This window comes from Protopterus annectens, chromosome 2.part0 (genome assembly GCF_019279795.1).
Source record: "Protopterus annectens isolate FY-2018-M chromosome 2.part0, PAN1.0, whole genome shotgun sequence".
NCBI lineage: Eukaryota > Metazoa > Chordata > Ceratodontiformes > Protopteridae > Protopterus > Protopterus annectens.
The window spans coordinates 208,290,765-208,310,957 of NC_056728.1; the positions used below are offsets into that span (position 1 = coordinate 208,290,765).

General features: G+C 40.8%; 1 protein-coding gene across 1 annotated transcript in view; it reads left to right on the forward strand.

Annotated features, from left to right (window-relative positions):
• Positions 1-344: 344 nt before the first annotated feature.
• The window catches only part of ANKLE2 (ankyrin repeat and LEM domain containing 2), a gene marked incomplete in the record, with an annotated part of 2,117,323 nt that continues 2,097,474 nt past the window's right edge, over positions 345-20,193 (forward strand). The window contains 1 exon segment of the mRNA XM_044060669.1: positions 345-633.

Consider the following 20,193-nt stretch of genomic DNA (forward strand, 5'->3'; position numbering starts at 1 on the left):
ACAGTTCTAAAAGAACATTATAAAAACGAACAATCCCCAAAATCGAAGAAAAAGGCACGCAAGCTTTTACAACCTCCCCACAGCTCCTCCTTCTAGAGGTGAATGAAAGCAGTGTACGCCTTCATTTATTTCCCTACACCAAACACAGCCTGTTTGAGTTGGGGAAAGCTATACTGCTGTGAAAATGTTTAAATATCCAAAATATACTGCAAACAAGTAGTTCGACATTGGGATAACTATAATTGGATTATACTTGTCTTTCTAAGACAGCATGTTGAATACCTTACAACACACATACATACCTCAACCTTATAACTTTGATGTTAAGAGATCATTTTATTCGTTCGTACTCCCTTCCACATAAACCACTTCCGGGAAAGTGAGGAAGTATACTTACAGAACTCACAGTTGGATACCGTATCATGCAACTGTATGAGTTTGGTTCAAAATTGTACTGTTTTTTTTCTTAATCCGACCTAAAATTGGCAAGAAAAGGTAGTAATTACAGAGTTACATATTTTGTTTACTTCAGAAAATACATTTTAATTGATCTTCTGTTAACTTTTCAAGTTTATAGTGCTAGTGTGTAAAAAAAAAAAAAAGAGTTCCTGGATTGGCCGATGTTTTTTGGAGGTAAGAGGCTCAGAGAAATATTGGACATGCGGACTTTTTTGCTGCGTTGTATTCTTGTTTGTGGGTTTTTAATAAAGTCGTGTTAGTGCATTTCTTAGGTGTGCCCAGCTTCTTAGCTGAACTGATGCTATCGATGTCTAGTTTGGTTGTCGTAACATGCTGGGAGCGGGTAGGGTTACCACCTGTCCCACTTTCTGAGGGACAGTCCCTCTTTGGGCAGTTGTGTTCTGACAAAAAAATTAAAAAAATGACAAATGTCCTGAGATTGTAATAGTTGCGTAAAACAGTTATTCTGTATCTAAAATACCTAAATGTTATAAGAAACAGAATAAGCAACTAAAATGCTACAAGAATAAGCTTTTATTTAGGCAAAAAAGTTAAGTTCTCTCCTTTGTACTGACCGTGGGTATGTGTCGGCCTGTAAAATCTGATGTTTGTACCGAAAATGTTCCACTTTGGCCATTTGAAAAGGTGGAAACCCTAGGAGCGGGTGAATTGTGTGGCTTACGGTTGGCAAAATGTCCTATAGCATACAATATTTGGTGGGACAGAGGACATTCTGGGTTTGTTTATCACGTTTCTAATCCCCAAGACAGGGAATTGGCTATTGTCAAGTGTGGCAGACAAGTTGGTCCCCTCTTGGCAAATGGGTGGTGATGGTGACACTCAAAGATAGTAAGTTAATAAGGAGAAAAAGCAGACTACAAGATCAGTGATGGACTTTAGTTTTAGTAAAATGTGTATTTTTTGTATAAAAAATGGAGAGTCTGTACAGTTGAAGATGTTTGAGATGTGCTTCTTATTTAAGAACTGATCATGAATTCATTTTGTTTAGTGCTTAGAGAATCTTTCAGTTTGCAAAACTGTGGAACTGGTTAGGGTAGCATAAAAACGGATGTGCTGAAGGGAGGACAGTTTTTTAAATACTTGCTTGAGTTAGGGCTTTTGATTTTAACTTTACAGTGTTTAGAAAATCTGATAGGGCAGAAGTGTGGGTCCAAACAGGGTAGTATATGTAAGTTAACAGTTACTGTAGGATTGAAGCAATAAGGAATCATTTATTTATTTTGTTCACTGCAAAAGTCTGACTGGGTACAGGACCTATTTTCAGGAGAGGACCTGAGAGAAAGGCTCCAATGTTTAAATAACTAATACAGAAAGTGACACTAACATTTGAAAGACAATAAATATACAGAGAGAAATGTGAATTAAGTGTAGAGGTAATTACTAGACTAGCTCTCTTTGTGGGACATTTTAAGCCTAACCACTTTTACATTCTGTGCTCAAATTTACCTATCTCATTTGGCCTTACCCATCCCGTGGTCAGTAGTTCTGTATTTTCCTTAATGAGAATAACTAGGATCATACAAGAGATCATGCATGGGATAAAGTATTTAAGAGCTGATCCTCTCCATTAGTAGTATAGGGGTGGTCCTGGAGTAAATTTTCTATTTCTTAGCCATAGAGCAAGGTTGCGCTTGAATATGGACAGGGATGAACTTTGTTTTGTGTTGATGGAGAGTGTTGCAGGATAGCGATATCCACTGAGCGATATACCTCTCCCTCCAAACTGTTCATTTGATGTTGCAGAAGAGATTTAGATCCTTAGACGAAGTATATATAATGCCATTTGACTTGCTGATGCTCTAGAAATCCATCAGTAATTGGTCAAAGGATGCATTGTAAGGTGAATACAGGGCACCTCAGGGGGGAGTTGCAGCACTGGTAGGAGGCGGAGGAGGATGTGGGAGCGAGTTGCAGTACAGGTAGGAGGATGTGGGGGGCGCTGAGTTGCAGCACAGGGAGGAGGAGGATGTGGGGGGCGCTGAGTTGCAGCACAGGGAGGAGGAGGTGGGGGGCGCTGAGTTGCAGCACAGGGAGGAGGAGGATGTGGGGGGCGCTGAGTTGCAGCACAGGGAGGAGGAGGATGTGGGGGGCGCTGAGTTGCAGCACTGGGAGGAGGAGGATGTGGGGGGCGCTGAGTTGCAGCACAGGGAGGAGGATGTGGGGGGCGCTGAGTTGCAGCACAGGGAGGAGGAGGATGTGGGGGGCGCTGAGTTGCAGCACAGGGAGGAGGAGGATGTGGGGGGCGCTGAGTTGCAGCACAGGGAGGAGGAGGATGTGGAGGGGGTGAGTTGCAGCTCAGGGAGGAGGAGGATGTGGAGGGGGTGAGTTGCAGCACAGGGAGGAGGGGGAGGATGTGGGGAGGGTGAGTTGCAGCACAGGGAGCACAGGGAGGAGGGGGAGGATGTGGGGAGGGTGAGTTGCAGCACAGGGAGGATGTGGGGAGGGTGAGTTGCAGCACAGGAGGATGTGGGGAGGGTGAGTTGCAGCACAGGGAGGATGTGGGGAGGGTGAGTTGCAGCACAGGGAGGATGTGGGGAGGGTGAGTTGCAGCACAGGGAGGATGTGGGGAGGGTGAGTTGCAGCACAGGGAGGATGTGGGGAGGGTGAGTTGCAGCACAGGGAGGATGTGGGGAGGGTGAGTTGCAGCACAGGGAGGATGTGGGGAGGGTGAGTTGCAGCACAGGGAGGATGTGGGGAGGGTGAGTTGCAGCACAGGGAGGAGGGGGAGGATGTGGGGAGGGGAGTTAGGGAGGGATGAAGTTGAAGAGGAGTGATGTGCTACTCCGGTACAGCACATTTGAAGAGACTTTAGCTGTAGTTTGAATGACTTTAACAAGCAGTCCTGTCCTACTCTTAAGAAGATAGTTTTCCTGGTTTTTCACACTTTTTGGGAGTAGAGACAACAGCCTGCAGAGATATTAGGTTTCAATTTATGTAAAAGTTCTCTGTCAGTAGAGTGCAAGATTCTGGGTGGGTTGTATGATTTTACAAGGTCGGCTAGAGATGGACAGTCACTTGACTTGTTTAATAAATTTTGAATACTAGGGAGTTGTGAATATGTGAGCTGGTGAGGTAGTTCAAGCCACCGGAGGTCTCTGAGGGCCAAATAGTGATGTGATCTGTGGAGAAGTTGGCTGCAAATTTTGCATCCTTGTAGCACTGCTCAAGTTTGTGTAGTTGAGTTAGTTGAATGTTTGTCAGTACTGGTGCTGAGTATAGGAGAGCAGGTAGTAGGAGGGTATGGAATCATGCAGTATTAGATAGCTGGGGTTTTAACATTTAATACATTTTAGTACATGCTTATCATACGTTTCACACTGTACAAGCTCACTTTGTTAGTGTTCCAGAATGTCTTTTTATTTCAAGATTAGTTATCATCAGTGTTAAGTACTTTTCATGGAAGGTTGGGCGCTGGGCTGGCAACTTGACACCGTAAAATTCCACTGCTAATCATGAGCGGACAGGTGATCCGCTGTGGTGACCCCTAACCGGGAAGAGCCAAAAGAAGAAGAAGTTATCAGTGTTAAGCTGTAGCCATAAGCACACAATGGTTAATATATATGTTAATATAGCTATAACATTATGGAACAATCCTTTGTATGAAATATGTTTTTGAATGTACATTTACATTATGAAGGTAATAAATTAGGGAAATATATATGAAGGACTTATGGAAGGTGACATGCCTACATAAGGATGTTATGTATCCATTCCATATGTCCACTAATATAGTATATGGATAGATGCTAAGAACATCTTGAAAGGCTACCGTCCATCGGTTTATTATTTATTGCCATTTGTTTACGGGGTTAGTCCGACTGGGCCTAAAAAAAGACCCCCCCCCATTGGAGACCATTGTAGAAAAGCCCCAGTACAAAAATCCAATTTATGTTTAGATTTGTGGAGAGTTATAAATCAATACAGATTTGTGACAGTACAAATGCAAAAGCAAGATGTATTGCATAATGCTGTACAATACAGTTTTAAAACAATAATGAAATACAATGTATGTATATTTTGTGGTAATATTTTATAACACTGAAATTATCAAGCTATAACTTATTTTAAACTAAAGAAAAAAATAATGTGGAGTATAAAATACAATATACAAATGAAAGGAGCATTCATTACAGTATATACACTGTTGAAAAAGGATATGCAGGTTGGTGGGCTGACACTAGGAAGAAAGATGTGGTTAAGCAAGAAAGGTAAGAAAAGAGGAAAACAAAGGAGGAAAGATAAGTGAGGAGGAGGTAACAAAAATTGTAGCTTACAGACAGTAAGTGTTATAGGTGAGAGAAGGAGAAAAATGAATGAGTGTAAAAGCATGTCTTATGAAAATTCCAGAGTAGGATGAGGAAATGGAAAGTTAAATTCACATGATGTATGATTTTACCGGAAAGTAGTAGTTTGTGAGTTCTATCTTAGGATGGGTTAAGCTAAATTGGTTTAACTAGGAGATGAGAAGCATGACTGTATTCAGCAGATACTGCTTTAGGTGAATTTTAAATGAATCCAGGCTGCTGATTTGTTTTACAGACAGAGAGAGGTGTACAAAGTCCCATGCCTTTGAAATTATGTTCCTTTGTGCGAGAGTGAGAAATTTAAGTTCTGAGGTGATGAGGAGGCTGCATTAGGTAATATGAAACAGCAGGTTACAGAAACAAGGCTGGCTTTTGGTAGTGTGATAGCTGATCATAATACTGCTGATGAAGTAAGAAGTGTCTCTAGAGTTTCTGTTCAAGTGACATGTAATAGACATGCTCAGTATTGGTATAACATCTGCAGAAAGCATTTTCAGTTGTTTTGCAGTCAGTTAACAGACTCCGTAAGCTTAGTTCTGAGGGACCTAAATTTGTGTATAAAAATTCTGTGAATTTGAAATGGGTGTTATAAAGAACAAGATGTGACTATTAAGAGAGTAGAAGGTGGCAAAACGTACTCTTTTAAGTGTATTTCAGCCAAACATTTGTTTGTACATCACATAACTAAGAAGGTATTCATGTTAACAAACAAAATATTCCTGATATGGTTAGATGTATAAAATGTCATTCTTTCTTTGTAGGGAAATATAATAGGAGTTGTTTTTAAGTGTACATGGTGAGTGTGAAGAGCATCTATTTTTGTTTAACAGTTTCTAATACATTAAATTTGAAGTGAACCCAAGGATAAGTGATGAGATGGTATTTATAGGGAAAATGGAGTATACATGGGTATGTAATTTCAGAGCTGAATATCCTCCTAGTGTCAATGGCTTCTGTAGATTTTGAGACCTGTAGTGAAATCTAGAGCATTAAAAAAGTAGTTCCATGTCCTATATGTAAGATATTAGTAGTATATGATGTTTAAAAGAAGTTTATATAAATTTGTGTGCATATAAATATATATTCTTGTGTGTGTGTGTGTGTGTGTGTGTGTATGTATGTATGTATGTGTGTGTGTATATATATATATATATATATATATATATATGTGTATGTATAATACAGTTGTGTAAGTTTAATAATTTGTTTAATTATTATAATTTACTTTTCATTTGATACTTTTTAGAAGTTAACTGTTTCAGACTGTGTTTGGCTGATTTACACCATATGATTAAGAAATGTTTGATATGAGCATCATTCTTTCTTGTGATACACATGATAAAGCAAAGGTAGCGCAAAAGCGTGCGTGTTATATAAGTAAATGTACTGTTTCTTTTGAGCCAGTGTATATTTTCACTTGTTGCTTCCTGGATTTTTTTTTTTGCACTTTAGTTAAGATTTGCCCGTTTGAGCTGTCTTTCTTGTATTTTTACAAAAATTAAAACCTGCCAGGTAAAAGGCTGTTTTTTTAATCTGTCTACATAATTTGTTATTCTTTTGAGTTTATTAAGAATATCCAGGATTTCATGTCGGCTATTGCTCTGCGTTTCTTTAATCTAATCCTGAGTAGCCTAGGTAAAGAAGATGTAATTTAAAGTTTTCATATTCATTGTTTGCATCTGATCTGGCAGTGCTTTGTGCATACTTTACTTCAACACCTGCTGTATTCCTTTTGGAATTTATCATAACTGTAACAGCATATATTCCGTTGCAGTAAGCACTGTTGTTCTGAGGTTGCATTCAAATTTAAATGGGCAGCACAAGTGCAGTATGTGAGAGGCACAACTGAGACAGTGAAGGGTGTGAAGAGAGTATTTGGAAATACAACCTTTAGATGTTTTATAAAGCAAACCGTTTTTCCATCATTTCTGGCTGAAATGGGGAAAAGTACTTGACTAAGAGTTGTTTCTTTTTATTTATGTATCCTTTGTTTGAATTAGTCTCACTGGCCTAGACTTAGGATTAGGTCCACTAGAGTTTGTGTTTAATACAAGTTTTTGGGAGCAGTAAACCATTTGTTTACACTGTCTTAAAAGAGAGTCATATCACTTATTTACAGTACTCCCCTTCTTAGCCAGTGACAAGGGCACCAAAAGAGAGTCATATCACTTATTTACAGTACTCCCCTTCTTAGCCAGTGACAAGGGCACCAAAAGAGATGAGGGCAAGTTACCAGACTTGTCTGTAGTGGTAGAGCAACATTTGTCTTCTGTAAGGCTTATAGGTTCATAGGTAGGTACTAGGCTATTGGCCCTAGGGCCTACATAAGCCTAGCCAAAAATGTACCCTGGCTCCAAGAAAATTATTTTCCTGTTCCCCTGTTGAGCAGAGCCACAGAAGTGATCCTTGGGGTGAATTTTCCTATTTCCCATCCAATCATCGAGATTTTTCTTGAAGAGAGCTAATGAGGAGCTCTGTTTGACATAGATAGGTAGTCTGTTCCAGAGTATGGGAAGTCTCTGTGACAGGAATCTATCCCTCCAGCATGTTCTGTTTATTGTGATGAAAGGTTTAGGTCCCTAGGGTGTGTAGCTCGGAGGGATTGGGATTTCTTTAAGTGGAGCATGTCCATCAGCTCTGGGTCTAACATAGCTTTGTATGTTAGGCAGAGATCGTCTCTGAGTAGCGAAATGCGACAGAGTAAAGCTGGGGTTTTTTGAGACGGTCTGCGTAGGACATCTGTTTGAGGCCAGTAATCCCCTTTTTTGTGAGGTATCTGTATGGCCTTTCCAGTTGTAGATATCTTGTGAGGTACATACAAAAAGGGGTGTTGTACTCCATAATGGGTCTAATGAGTGATGAGTAGAGGGGAACAATGGCCTCCTTTTTTTTTTTTTTTTTTTTCTGGATGAGAAACCTTTTGTAATGAAGTGAGCCATGTAGAAGGATTTCCTGACCACTGTGACGATGTGATTATCAAAGGAGAGACTACTGTTCACCTGTGTCCCAAGGTCTCTTATCACATTTGCGGCGTTAAGTAGACTACCAACTATGTGGTAGTTCATGGGTACAGAGTTTTTACCAAAGGGGATGACAATACACTTTTTGTCACTGAGCTTCAGGCCATGGCTTTGACACCAGGCATCTGTCTCATTGAGGCCCTTTTGTAGTATGTCCACATCGTTAGGAGTTTCGATTATCGCTCCTAGTTTGCAGTCATCTGCAAACTTTGTTAGCCAAAGACCTTCTGTGTTAGCCTGTACTTCAGAGAAGTAGATACCAAACATGAGAGGACCCAAGGTGGAACCCTGCAGTACTCCACTTGTCACTGGTCTGAAGTCGGATTTGGAGTCTGCTACTTTCACAGTGTGGGTTCTGTCCGTGAGCCATTTGGCAACCCATTTTGTGAAATAGGGATTTATACCTAGTTTAGTGAGCTTATCTATAAATTCCAGAGTGGGGGATGGTGTCGAAAGCCTTGGCGAGATCTAGATAAGCTGTGTGAACCACTTTACCCTAATCTATGGCTTTGGTGACTGCTTCAAAGAAGTCTATCAGGTTTAGGAGACATGATCTGCCTTTTACAAATCCGAACTGGGTAGGGTCCAGAGTTTGGAGATTACCAATGTCTTTGATTATGAGTTCCATGAGGATATGTTCCATGGCCTTGCAGTCCAGGCTCTTCGGGCTAATGGGGTGGTAGTTCCCAGGATCCGTTGTGGCTCCCCCTTTGTGGAGTGGGATAACTGTCGCGGTGCGCCATTCAGTGGACACAAAGCCTGAGGTGAGGCTATGACTGAACGTGGTACTTGGGTAGGGTGCCAGTTCATTCTGTAGTTCGTGTAGAACGCAGCCTGGGATATTGTCAGGTCCCATGAATGCTGTGTTCTTGGCTTTGGAGAGTGTGTTTTTTACCTTTGCAGCTGTGATTACAGGAACTTTGCATTCTTCCGGTATAGAGATGGCCCCTCTAGGGGGTGAGAGGGGGGTAAAGTTAGCACTGAACCTATCTGCCAAGATGTTGGCAATATCAGTTGGTTCTGTATATTTAATGCCATTGTGCTGTAACTCAGAGCAGATCTGAGTGTTGCCATTTTGATTCTTGACAGCTATAGAATGCTTTGTGGTGGTCTTTAGAGTCCGTGGCAATTTTGTTTTCGTAACCAGCTTTGGAGGATTTTATGAGGGATCTCAACTTCTTACTGAGGCTGACCAGGGAGTTCCTCCAGTCATGGGATTTTGCTCTTTTTTGCAACACTTTCTTTCTTCTGTTGTAGAGTTTGTTTATGGCAGAGGACCACCGGATTGGCTTCCTTTTTTTGAAGGATAGCATCTTGGTTCTATTAGGGATAGCATGATCAAGCACTCATGTACGTGCTTATAAAGTGCATTTGTATAGGATTCGGCAGTCATACCTCTATTGTCCGACTGCATGGGTGTCATGAAGTTTGCCACTTCTTTCTTAAGTGTGAAGTTGGCTTTGGAGAAGTTTTTTACGGCGGTTTCCCTAATTAGGGGTGGGGGTGAGATGTGGATGTCTAGGGTGATTAGCTTGTGGTCGGATCTGACCAACAATTATGTAGCCTGCATCCTAGTACACTGCCTAAATGGAAGTACCTCGCTCCATTTGATTCGTACATTTATACGTTGTTTTGTTTTTAGCAAATTTTCCTTGTGTTTCCGGCAAGTCCTGAGTTTTTACTTCCACAGATTCAGGTTCCCATTGCAAATAGACACTAGTCCCTAAGTTGTGTCAGATTTGAAGTCATTAATGCTGTCTCAGAAACTGAGCAGTTTGGAACCCAACTTCTACCATCTTTTTTCCCTTAAGACTACATAGTGTATTTTGTGAGCATGGTTCTCTTTAATTTGATTAGGTAACCATGCTGACCCATATCTTGATTAATAACATATGTATATATATATGTATGTGTGTGTGTGTATATATATATATATATATATATATATATATATGTATATATATATGTATATATGTATATGTATATGTATGTATGTAAATACAAAGAAACAAACTTTATCATTTTCTAGTGCTACATGAAAAAGCTTCCTGAACTCAAGTATGTTCATTTTTCCACACTAGTCCGGGGTCTAGATATGTGCAGTTGTCTCATTAATTTAACAGTGTCTCCATTTGTTTATTACCGTTTAAACCGGATCAAATGGACCATTCCTCTTCAGTTTTCTCTTGCCACCCTTTTTAAGAATCAGCTTTGAAGATTTTTACTGTATTGAACACTCTCTAACAGATGTTCCACTACCTGTGTTATATCTCAGGATAGTGCTCCATTGTGTATGTTATGAGATCCCTTGACATAGTCGTCACTTCTATTTTTAGTACTGCATATCTGCGTGTTTGTGATGGCATGTTTTTTAAGTATGTCACAACTGTCCAAACTTGAGCAGTATTGTAATAAAATAGTACAATTTGCAAAAAACTGTAACAGTAGAGCATGCCACTGCCTAGCACTCAGAGAATTAAGCTGGTTAGAAAATGGCACATTACCTGTCTCTTTCTCAGCTGTCTGCAGTACACAGGCCTCTCTATAAGCCTGACAGTTTCACAGCCCTTAACAACTTAATACAACACTACTCCACAAGATAAATTTATGTCGTTCAAAAAATCACTGTAGTCAAATCACCTAGTAGTGCAGGTAATTTGCTGTATTTGAATACAGCAGCTAAACCACAGAATTGGTGAAGTATTTTAAGAATGTAAACTTTTTTTAAAAAAACTTAAAACTGCACTGATTAGATCGGCGGATCTGCTCCCGTATATCTCCAAAATAAATGCCACTATCATCTTCAGCTTTCCATATTGTCAAAACATTTCTCTTTACTCAGAATCCTATACCCCACAATCACTCTTCGATACTTGAATAGTTTTACTAGCACCTTCCAACCATATACATAGCATTGGGAAGCTGCTAACTACCCCACCTCTGTACTTCTAATACAAACTTTACAATAGCCATTTATATTTTCTGCTCTACCAAGTTCTTTCCCTCACTTCTATGTCTTTGAATTTCTATTCACTAGTCAGGTCTGTTATTTTTCTGACAAATCCACTAATGCTCCTTTTCAAATGCTCAATGTTCAACAGCTACTAAATGCATAACTGTATTGTCTACTGTAATAGTTTCCTTTATAATTTTAATTAGCAAATGCCTGCATAATTATTGTCATGTCTGTTCTTGTATATTACTAAGTGTCTGCTTAAAAATATTTGCAATATATTGGAGTTTTTCTCCCTGGGACTCTGCTGAAAGAGATTTTTTGACTAAACCTAGTCAGAGAAATTCTCTAAATAAAAGGAAGTAAAATACAGGCAGCATAACCTAGTACCAAGGAAATACAGTTTTTCAGACTTTTTTAAATGGCTTTATTAAGTTATCACTTAAGATGTAGGCAAACATATGTTAATATAAAAGAAAACTAGCTTTTTTAACATGTTTTCAGTTACTTACATTACACATTACATAAGTTAATTTTTATAACTATTCCTCTGATGTTGTAAATCTTCATTCATTCCTTACTGATGGGATTTTGTTCTGTCCTCGGAACTGACTCGGCCAATAGACAAGCTCGCATCAGCCAAAAAACTCTCTAGCTAAGTCCTACCCATATCCTCTCCTTCTTTCTTCAGGTCTCAGTTGGCGTGTACTTCTCAAGATGTCCCAAGCCAGCTCACCACTAAGTAGTGAAACTTGTATAAAAAAAAAAATATATATATATATATATATATATATAATTTTTTTTTTTTTTTTTTTTTTTTTTTTTTTGCTGAATACCTTCTAGTCCTTCCCTCTTAGGGATTAATAGATGTCCTTCAAGAATGCAACTGCAGTCATAACATATGGGTTGTCCTGCCTCAGGCAGTCCTCGGTCGGCCGAATTCCAAAGTGTGGGTCCGGCGTCGGCTGGTGTCGCCTCCTCTCCGACGTCACAACGGCTGGAGTATAAAGGCATCGGCCGACACCATCTTCTTCAGTGTTTCTTGCCCCAGATGTCAGGTGCCCTCTTAGGAAGGCTAAATTTGGTAAATGGATAAAAATAATCCCAAACATGCACAATAGTAATAAACAGATACACCATAGGAGATACCCCCAGCTGAAGGGAAAAGGGGGGTAGGGACCCAAAAAGAAGGATACAGAGGGGTAGGAGGGTGGGAAAATCCGACTGCAGTTGCATATCTATTGGACATCTACATTTATGGTAGGTGCAAAACTGTACTATGTCCTTCAAGAATGCAACCGCAGTCATAACATATGGGTTGAATACCATAGCCAAGCTGGGGGTGGATGGAACTATGATAAGGATGGTGTAGCTAAAATCCCCTGCAGGACTGCCGAAGCAAAGCCTGCTCGGGATCTGGAGTACAAGGGCAGGTTGTAGTGCTTGGTAAATGTATCCACGGAGCTCCATGTAGCAGCCTCTAGAATGTCCTTTGTAGCCACTCCTCTTAGGAAAGCTGTGGAAGTGGCTATAGCTCTGGTGGAGTGTGGCCTAATATTGGCTGGCACACCTTTTCCATGAAAAGAATAGCAAAATCTGATGCAGTGCCCAATCCATTTTGAAATTGTTTGTTTGGAGATTGCCTTTCCTTGTACTCCAGCAGCATAGGCTACAAGCAGTTGGTCAGACTTTCTGGTGGCCTTACTTCTGTCCAAGTAGTAACATAGTTGTCTGTGTATGTCCAAAGTATGCAGTAGTTTTTCCCCCCTATTTTGAGGATTGGGAAAGAATGTAGGTAGATGAATAGCTTGATTTAGAGACACCCTGGAAATAACTTTTGGCATGAATGTAGGATTGGTTCTTAGAGAGACTCTGTCTTGATGAAAAATGAGGAAGGGGGGCACTGCCATGAGTGCCTGTATCTCCGAAACTCTTCTTGCAGAAGTGACTGCCAATAAGAAGGCCGTCTTCCATGAAAGAAATTGCATTTCTGATGTTGCTGCTGGCTCAAATGGAGGAAGAGTTAGTTTTTCCAACACGTAGTTGAGGTCCCATGCAGGTACTGGCTGTTTTCTGGGAGGTTTGATATTCTTTATCCCTCTTAGAAACTGAGGAAACTAGGAATTCGGCCGACCGAGGGCTGCCTGCGGCAGGACAACCCATATGTTATGACTGCAGTTGCATATCTATCGAACATCTACATTTATGGTAGGTACAAAACTGTACTTTCTCTTTACTGCTGTACTTCGTGTGTGAGTTTTTCTTCCCTTTTTTCCTACCTTTTAGAATTGTTAGTACTATTGTTGGTACAAGCTCCTCCCTTACCCTTGTGGTAGTTGCTTTTACCATTGTTGGTATTTCCCCCCCCCCCAAAAAAAAAAAGGGATAATTTCTTTCCTTCTGTGTGTGTGTTTATCTTTAGAATAACTTGCTCTTTAGCAAGAAGTTGTGACAATTGTTATATAGTTTCTGTCTAGTTAGCCAGAATCGTGACATGATGTCTGACAAGAAGGGAATGACCGGGTTCAAGCAGTGTGACAAATGTGGGGGAAAGATGCCCAACTTTGATGGTCATCTTTCGTGTGTCTACTGCCTCGGAGTTCCTCACCTCCAGATGCAACTGCCATGTGACATTTGTAAAAATTTTAGCTCTTGCTACTTTGGTAGAACAGAAAAATAAATTTAATACTGAAGAGATTACTAAAAACTCCCTTTTTGGAGGCCCTTCTGAGGTGGAGGTCTCAACACATCCCAGAAAAGCGAAGAAAAAGAGAAGCCATTCGGTTCCGACTTCTCCAAGTTCCAAGGAACCAAAATCTTCTCAGACATTATCTGAATGGACACGAAAATTACCAAAAATGTCTGCTCCGAGTGTTAAGGCACCAGAGCCTGTAACTCTCTTTATGGTGCCGAAGTCGGTAGCACCTACCACGGAACCGACAACTTTGATACCTGCTTTATTACTGATAGTTGCTTCGGTACCAGGCACAATTTCGGCACCGACAATGATTTCTTTCATGGCTCCATCCTCCTCGGTACCGAAAACTGAAAGTTTGCCCAGGACCAAATACTCATCAACCCCTTTTTTGGACAGCAAATATAGTTTTGTTCTCAAGAGACCTGACTCTCCATCACGAGTATCTACACGTTCCACCAGGAGGAGTCTTTTGGAAATGGACGTAGTGAGGCTTGTCTATCAACTCTTAGCATCCAGAGGAATTCCATCTCCTACCAAGACGGCCCTCCCACTTGGAGCCGAAGGTTTTTCTGCACAGACTCTGACATATCCTCCTTCAACCTCTTCTCAGGCTTTGTAGCCCTTGGTACCAATGTCTGTCCTGGTGCCTACGTCTTTGGTTCCTGTGATGTTACCTTCCACAGTTCCAGAGCCTACCCTCTGGACTTCACTCCATTCAGAGCTGATCCACACTCGGGACCGTGACTGGTCTGTCTACACCACAATCCCTAGTTCGGTGCCAATTTTTTCTATGGTGCCGTCTACAGTTCCGGTTGTTTCGGCAGCTCCTAGTCCTCTCAGGGCTCCTATCCTGGAAGCGGGCTTATCAGAACGGGGTATGACCTTGGCCTCAAGGTTGTCCCTCTTGGTTTCGGGCTCCCATCCCTCTTCGGGTGGGCCTGCCTTCCAGTTAATTTTTGAGCCTCATCTACATCTAACCTTGGTATACTTCCATAAATGTTTCCATTTGTGCTTTTTCTTGCTTTCCGTATTTCTCTGCTTTGAACAGATTTTCATAAAATGTCAGAAATATCTCTAATACTTCTACAAGATGTGTAGTTATAGGCTCCCTAAGTTTGGAGATAACTCTTTCCACTCTGTGTTGGCCAAGTATTTGTGCTATAGGTTTTTGTGCACGTGAGTTAACAAAACCAGTTGCTTAACAGCAGTTTTTCTAACTCATGCATATTGTCCAAATACTTCCTTATTCTCTCTTTAGCACTCTGCGGTTCCACCTCTCTTTATTCTGTAAGATTCCACTTATTCTGCAATACCTTAACCTTTGTCAGGCCTTTTAAATAATTCATGTTACTTTTTAACCATATCTCTGTTCCTTTTATTTCTATCCTAAACTCCATTATCATTTTTTCCACTCTGTCTTCCCTAATAACTCCCATTACCCATTCCTTAAACTCCTGTCTTTTTAACAGGTAGATGGGAAGGAGTCAGTCTAATTTTTATCTTGGCTCTTGTTGGTGCATTATTTGAAATGGTTGTGTCCGTGTCTGTGTGCATGTGTGTCATAGATTTCAGTTAAATGCACATGTCCTGTGAAATATAATTTATGTCTAGTATAGCCCAGTCATTGTACCTTAGGGAATACTATGTAAGTGGTCTCGTAGTTCCTACCACTGAATTCATGTCTTCCATACCAGTTGTTGTTGTCTTTTGGCTTTTTCCCGGTTAGGGGTCGCCACAGGGGAACTCCGGTCCGCTAATGATTGGCAGTAGACTTTCACAAATGCCAAGGTGCCAGCTCGACGTTCAACCTTCAACGAAGGCAGGCCCATTTACGCATCTTTTGAACGCCCACTCAACCGTGGGGAGGACATGCAGACTCCACCAATTACTTTCATAAATTTCTTCAGAAATCTTCCCTCTTTTGTAGGGCTGGGAGATATAGCCTAAAAACAAAATCTCTGATTTTTTTCAACTTATGCCGAATTTACGATTTTGATTTGATTTTTTTTCTAAATTTACTTAATCAAAAGCAAAGACCTTATTAAAGTAAGTTTTGTTTTGTTTTTAACAATGTGTAAAAACACACGTTTTAAGAACAGCAGAAATTTCTTGAAGTGCTGTTAGAAGGGGAATTGTTTCCTGAGTGATGCTCACTGCTATTAGTAGTTCACAGAGGTTAAATGCAAACCCAGCACTACATGCAAACCCAGCACTACATCCACAATCTATCTGAAAACCATATACTGCAAACAGCTGTCAGATGAGCATGCACGAACAAACATAGACTTCTTTCTGTGACTCGCAGATGGAGTGAAGTGACTTGTCTGTGTGTGTACTTTCAAGAAAGACTTTTCCAAACAAAACATTTGTACTTTGCAAACTGCAAATTAAATGAAACATGCGATGCTTTTAATGACTCTCTTAAAGGTTTTTATTTTTTATTTTTTCTTTCAAGACGCACAAGCCTGTCAACTGCATCTGGCTTGAGGTATGTCCTTCACACTAGTCATAGTGCTGCTTATGTGTGTCCATGTCATTTAAGCTGCATGATTAACTTTTTCATGTTTTCTTAGGTCCGGTCCTGTGGGTTTTCACCAATTCAGTGGTATTTGGTGGTGAAAATCTTTTCACCTGCATATGAGTCAGTGTGACAAAAATGTTTGAACTCTTACAAATCCACCTAGTACTCTTGTGTCCCTGAGCACAGATATTAGGTTGCTCCAAGCAAAGCATGAATTTATTTCTCTATGAAGATTAATGAAGTGTAAATCCAAAGTCCTTTACAGGTTTTTTGCAAGGAACACAAGCCTGTCAACAGCCTCTGGCTTGAGGCATGCTGTATGATATGTTACAATGCCACCCCCCCCCCACACTAAAGACCCTCTCTGATGGTTCACCTGTAGCAGGGATGGAGGGAGATTTCTTGGCCATATTACGGAGTCTTGGGAAGTTTGATGGTCCTTCCACCACTGAAGTGGATCTATGTCTGGCTCTGTGTCAGGGGACAGCAAATAGCCTGCCAATTCATTTTTAATTTTGTCTACCTCTGACTGGGAGAAAGAGGGCACCTTCTTCTTGAAGAAGCTTTTTCTTCAGCTCAGGTTAAGGTTCGACGTCTTCTTGGTGCACCTGCAAAGTTGGGCCAGGCTGTGGCATGGTTTTGTCAGCAAGGAGAGATGTCATCTCCATAACAGCTCTTTTCCTAACTCATTCCACCTTGTCATGATCAATGTAAGCTGTCCGGAACCTGGAGTCCATCAGTAAGGTCATGTCCAAGAGTGTTTATTTGTGACAGGGTCACTATTTTTCATGAAGTTAATCCAGTATGTTGAGTTTTTTTTTTTTTTTTTTTGTAGGTTCGGTATCTTCCTCATCTGGCTGTAAGAGACTGCATTTGAGTAGATGAAGCATCGGTTTGAGGTAGGAAACAATGACATAAGCCACCCCAGACAGGGCGTCAGTGAAGTCTTGGAATGGTTTCACAGCTTTGTTCACTGATTTCAAAACCTTTATGTCTTGCCATGTTGGTACGAGGTGCCTACTTTTCTTCAGACTCCACAACCCCAGCTATGGCTTTTTCCTGTTCCAGAATTTGGTCTGTCATTTTTTGCCTTGAACCTCACCTTGCTGGGGACTCTATAGATAAGCTAGTGAGTGGGTAGGCTGAGCTCGGCTTGTACCACAGCCATCTCCTCCTTTTCCAAATGAATGAAAAAGCACTGACAACCTTTTTACAAACACCAGTGGCACAGTCAATCCTTGGGTCTTTTACACCATTCTCTGCATAGAAAAAAGAACAAATAGTAAGACTGCTTCTACGCTCACACACTGTATAGCACAAACTTTTTTTTTTTAACTTTTGGAAAGCCTAAATGTTTTCTCTCTTAACACTTCATTTATGCATACAAAGGACTAACCTCCAATACGTAATTATACATACATACATATACGTGTGTACATACATGCTGTATGTTTGCTATATATGATGCACATGTGCATTTTTGTTTTTAAGTCGTCATCAGCCCCATTTTTCTACATGGGGTCTGGATATCGTGTTAGCTGTCGATTTCTCTCTCGATTTTCAGTGCCACACTCCTGCCTTCTTCAACACTCATGCCTGACTGTCACAGATCTTCTTTCACACAATCCATCCACCTCTTTGCTGGATGTCCTCGCTTCCTCTTACCTTCTTCCTGTCTGTCCCAAATCATCATCACCAGATTGTCTTTTGCTTTTCTACACATGACCACCCTAATCTGTTCTCTTTGATCTTTCCTGCAATTGGAGCTACTTTGGCGTCTGCTCTTATGTCCTCATTTCTTCGTGTGTCCCACAGTGTGCATCCTACCACCATTCTCAGGCACTTCATTTCCATCACCTCTAGCTTCTTCAACTGTTCTGCCTTTACTGCCCAGGTTTCTGTACCATACAGTAGTACTGGTTGCACCACTGTCTTGTACACCTTACTTTTCAGCTTCTTTGGCATTCTTCTGTCATAGACTACACCCGACACTCTATGCCAGTTGGTTGCAGCCCCTCTGATTCTAACTTTGACCTCTTCATTCAGATTACCCTTCTCCTTAACTACCCCTCCCAGATACTTGAAGTTGTTTACCTCTTCCACTGTCTTCCCTTCTATCTCTATTCTCAGCTTCTTCTGATTTCCCCAATTTGCTGCCATTACCGCTGTCTTATCTGTGCTTATTTTCATCCCATGTGCCTTCAGATTTGCATTCCATTCTCCTATCCTTTGCTGAAGTTCTAGCTCAGAGTCTGCCTGTACTGCCACATCATCTACATACAGCAGCTTTGTTGATCCGTCCCCTCCAACCTGTTTGCTAATGTAGTCCATCACCAGTATGAACAGCAGTATGCTCAGAGCTGAACCCTGATGTACACCCACTCCCACTGGGAAGCCCTCTGTGAGCCCAAACACTGTTCTTACTTGTCAGTGGTCCTTGTACATAGCCTGCACTAATTCTACAAATGTTTCTGGGACTTCAAACCACCACAGTACTGCCCAGATCAGCTTTCTTTGGACCTTGTCTTTAAATATGCATTTGAAGTCAGGTATGCAGAATGAAATTTAAAATGTTTTATTTAAACATGATTTAGTATTTGCCAATACATACTAGTACTAAAATCTTGATTATAGTTTTTGTCAGATCAATAAAAAATATCATAAAGCATCTTTCAGTCAAACACCATTTTAATTAATTCATTCATTTCAAATTAAACAATGCATCAACATTCAGACACTCCCTTATGCCGTTATGCAGTTTTTGTCTGAAGTTCTGCAGCTATGTCCACTTGCTCACTGTAAGAGCTTTGATCATATTAGTGCAGTTGTTTGTAGTTATACACATGGGACTGTCCTCACTGAGATTCCATGAGGCCAATGAGTCTTTCAACACCTGGGCAATTATTTCACAGGCATGGACACCAGAGAAGTAAGATGTTTGGAGGCAGAGACTTTGCAGATTCTAATTGTTGGCCACAAAATGGACTGTCAAACTCGTGTATGGCTCCATGGTTCGGCTGGACCGTAGGTCTGATGTAGTTGAGTAAAACAGCACCTTCTCCAGCAGCTTTACTGTTCTTTCACGTGTACTGCTGTATAGATGGCATAGGGATACTTCAGTAAAATATTTTCAGCTTGGTAGCGCATATCTGGGGTTGATTGTTTTTAGCATCTGGATGAACCAGTCTCTTTCCACCGTATAAATGGGCACCAGATCTTTGGCGATATGAAATGCATCTGTAATTTCTTTGCATGTGGGTTCCTTCTTATCATATGGTTTGCCAGCTGAAAAATACTCTGCTACTGTTAACCTGCTTTATTGGCAGGCTTTTGGAGGCTGCCAGAAGCTTGGCATCTCACAAGGCAGCACTTGTCTCCCACTCGGCTGATTGCCTCTGTCATAGATGCTGCAATAAGTTTGCTGTGCTACAGAATTGAAACAAACTTTAAAACGGACAGTGGTCTGTTTGATGTAGGACTTAGCACAACCAAACCACTTCCAGTTGACGGAGGAGAGACTGCCAGTTTTTGTGATGAGCTCTTGACTTGCTGCCAAATGCACTGCCATCTTGCTACTGTCTGCTGGCCTCCGAGGGGGTGGGACGGCTTGACAGAGAGCAGTCTGGGATGCTGTAATTTTGTGGAGCTCACGAAGTTTTAAAAATATGCATAAAAACATTAGGGAACATAGTGGGCTCAGTGGTAAATACCTAGGCTAAAATAAATGTGAATCACTATTTCCATTTTACACATTGCCCTAAGCCAAATATTCAAATTAATCAGTAAAATTGAATTATCAGCCAGCCCTACTCTTTTGTAATGTTTTCCCTTCTAGGTCCCCCCGTACATCCTCACTATCGCAAATCAAGTTTCGGTCCCTATCTATAAGGAATATTCCCTTCTGAAAGCTTATTATTTCTCCCAAAAATTCTTGAGCTCCGTAATAGCAGTTTTTAGTGGAATATAAATACATGCCAGCATAATTCTCCTCTCTTGCCAGTAGCTACTACCACAAATCTGCCATTATTATCTTTATTTTCTTTCTGTCACTAGTATAATTACTTCCATTTTCCTTTGTCCCTCATATTCTGCTGAATATCATGTCTGAAATCCTTCTTTTATCAAATTTAAATGCTCAATTCTTTCTGAATGTGCCTCCTGCAACATTGTAGGTTGCTCTCTGCATTTCTTAATGTCGTTCAGTACTCTTAACTTTT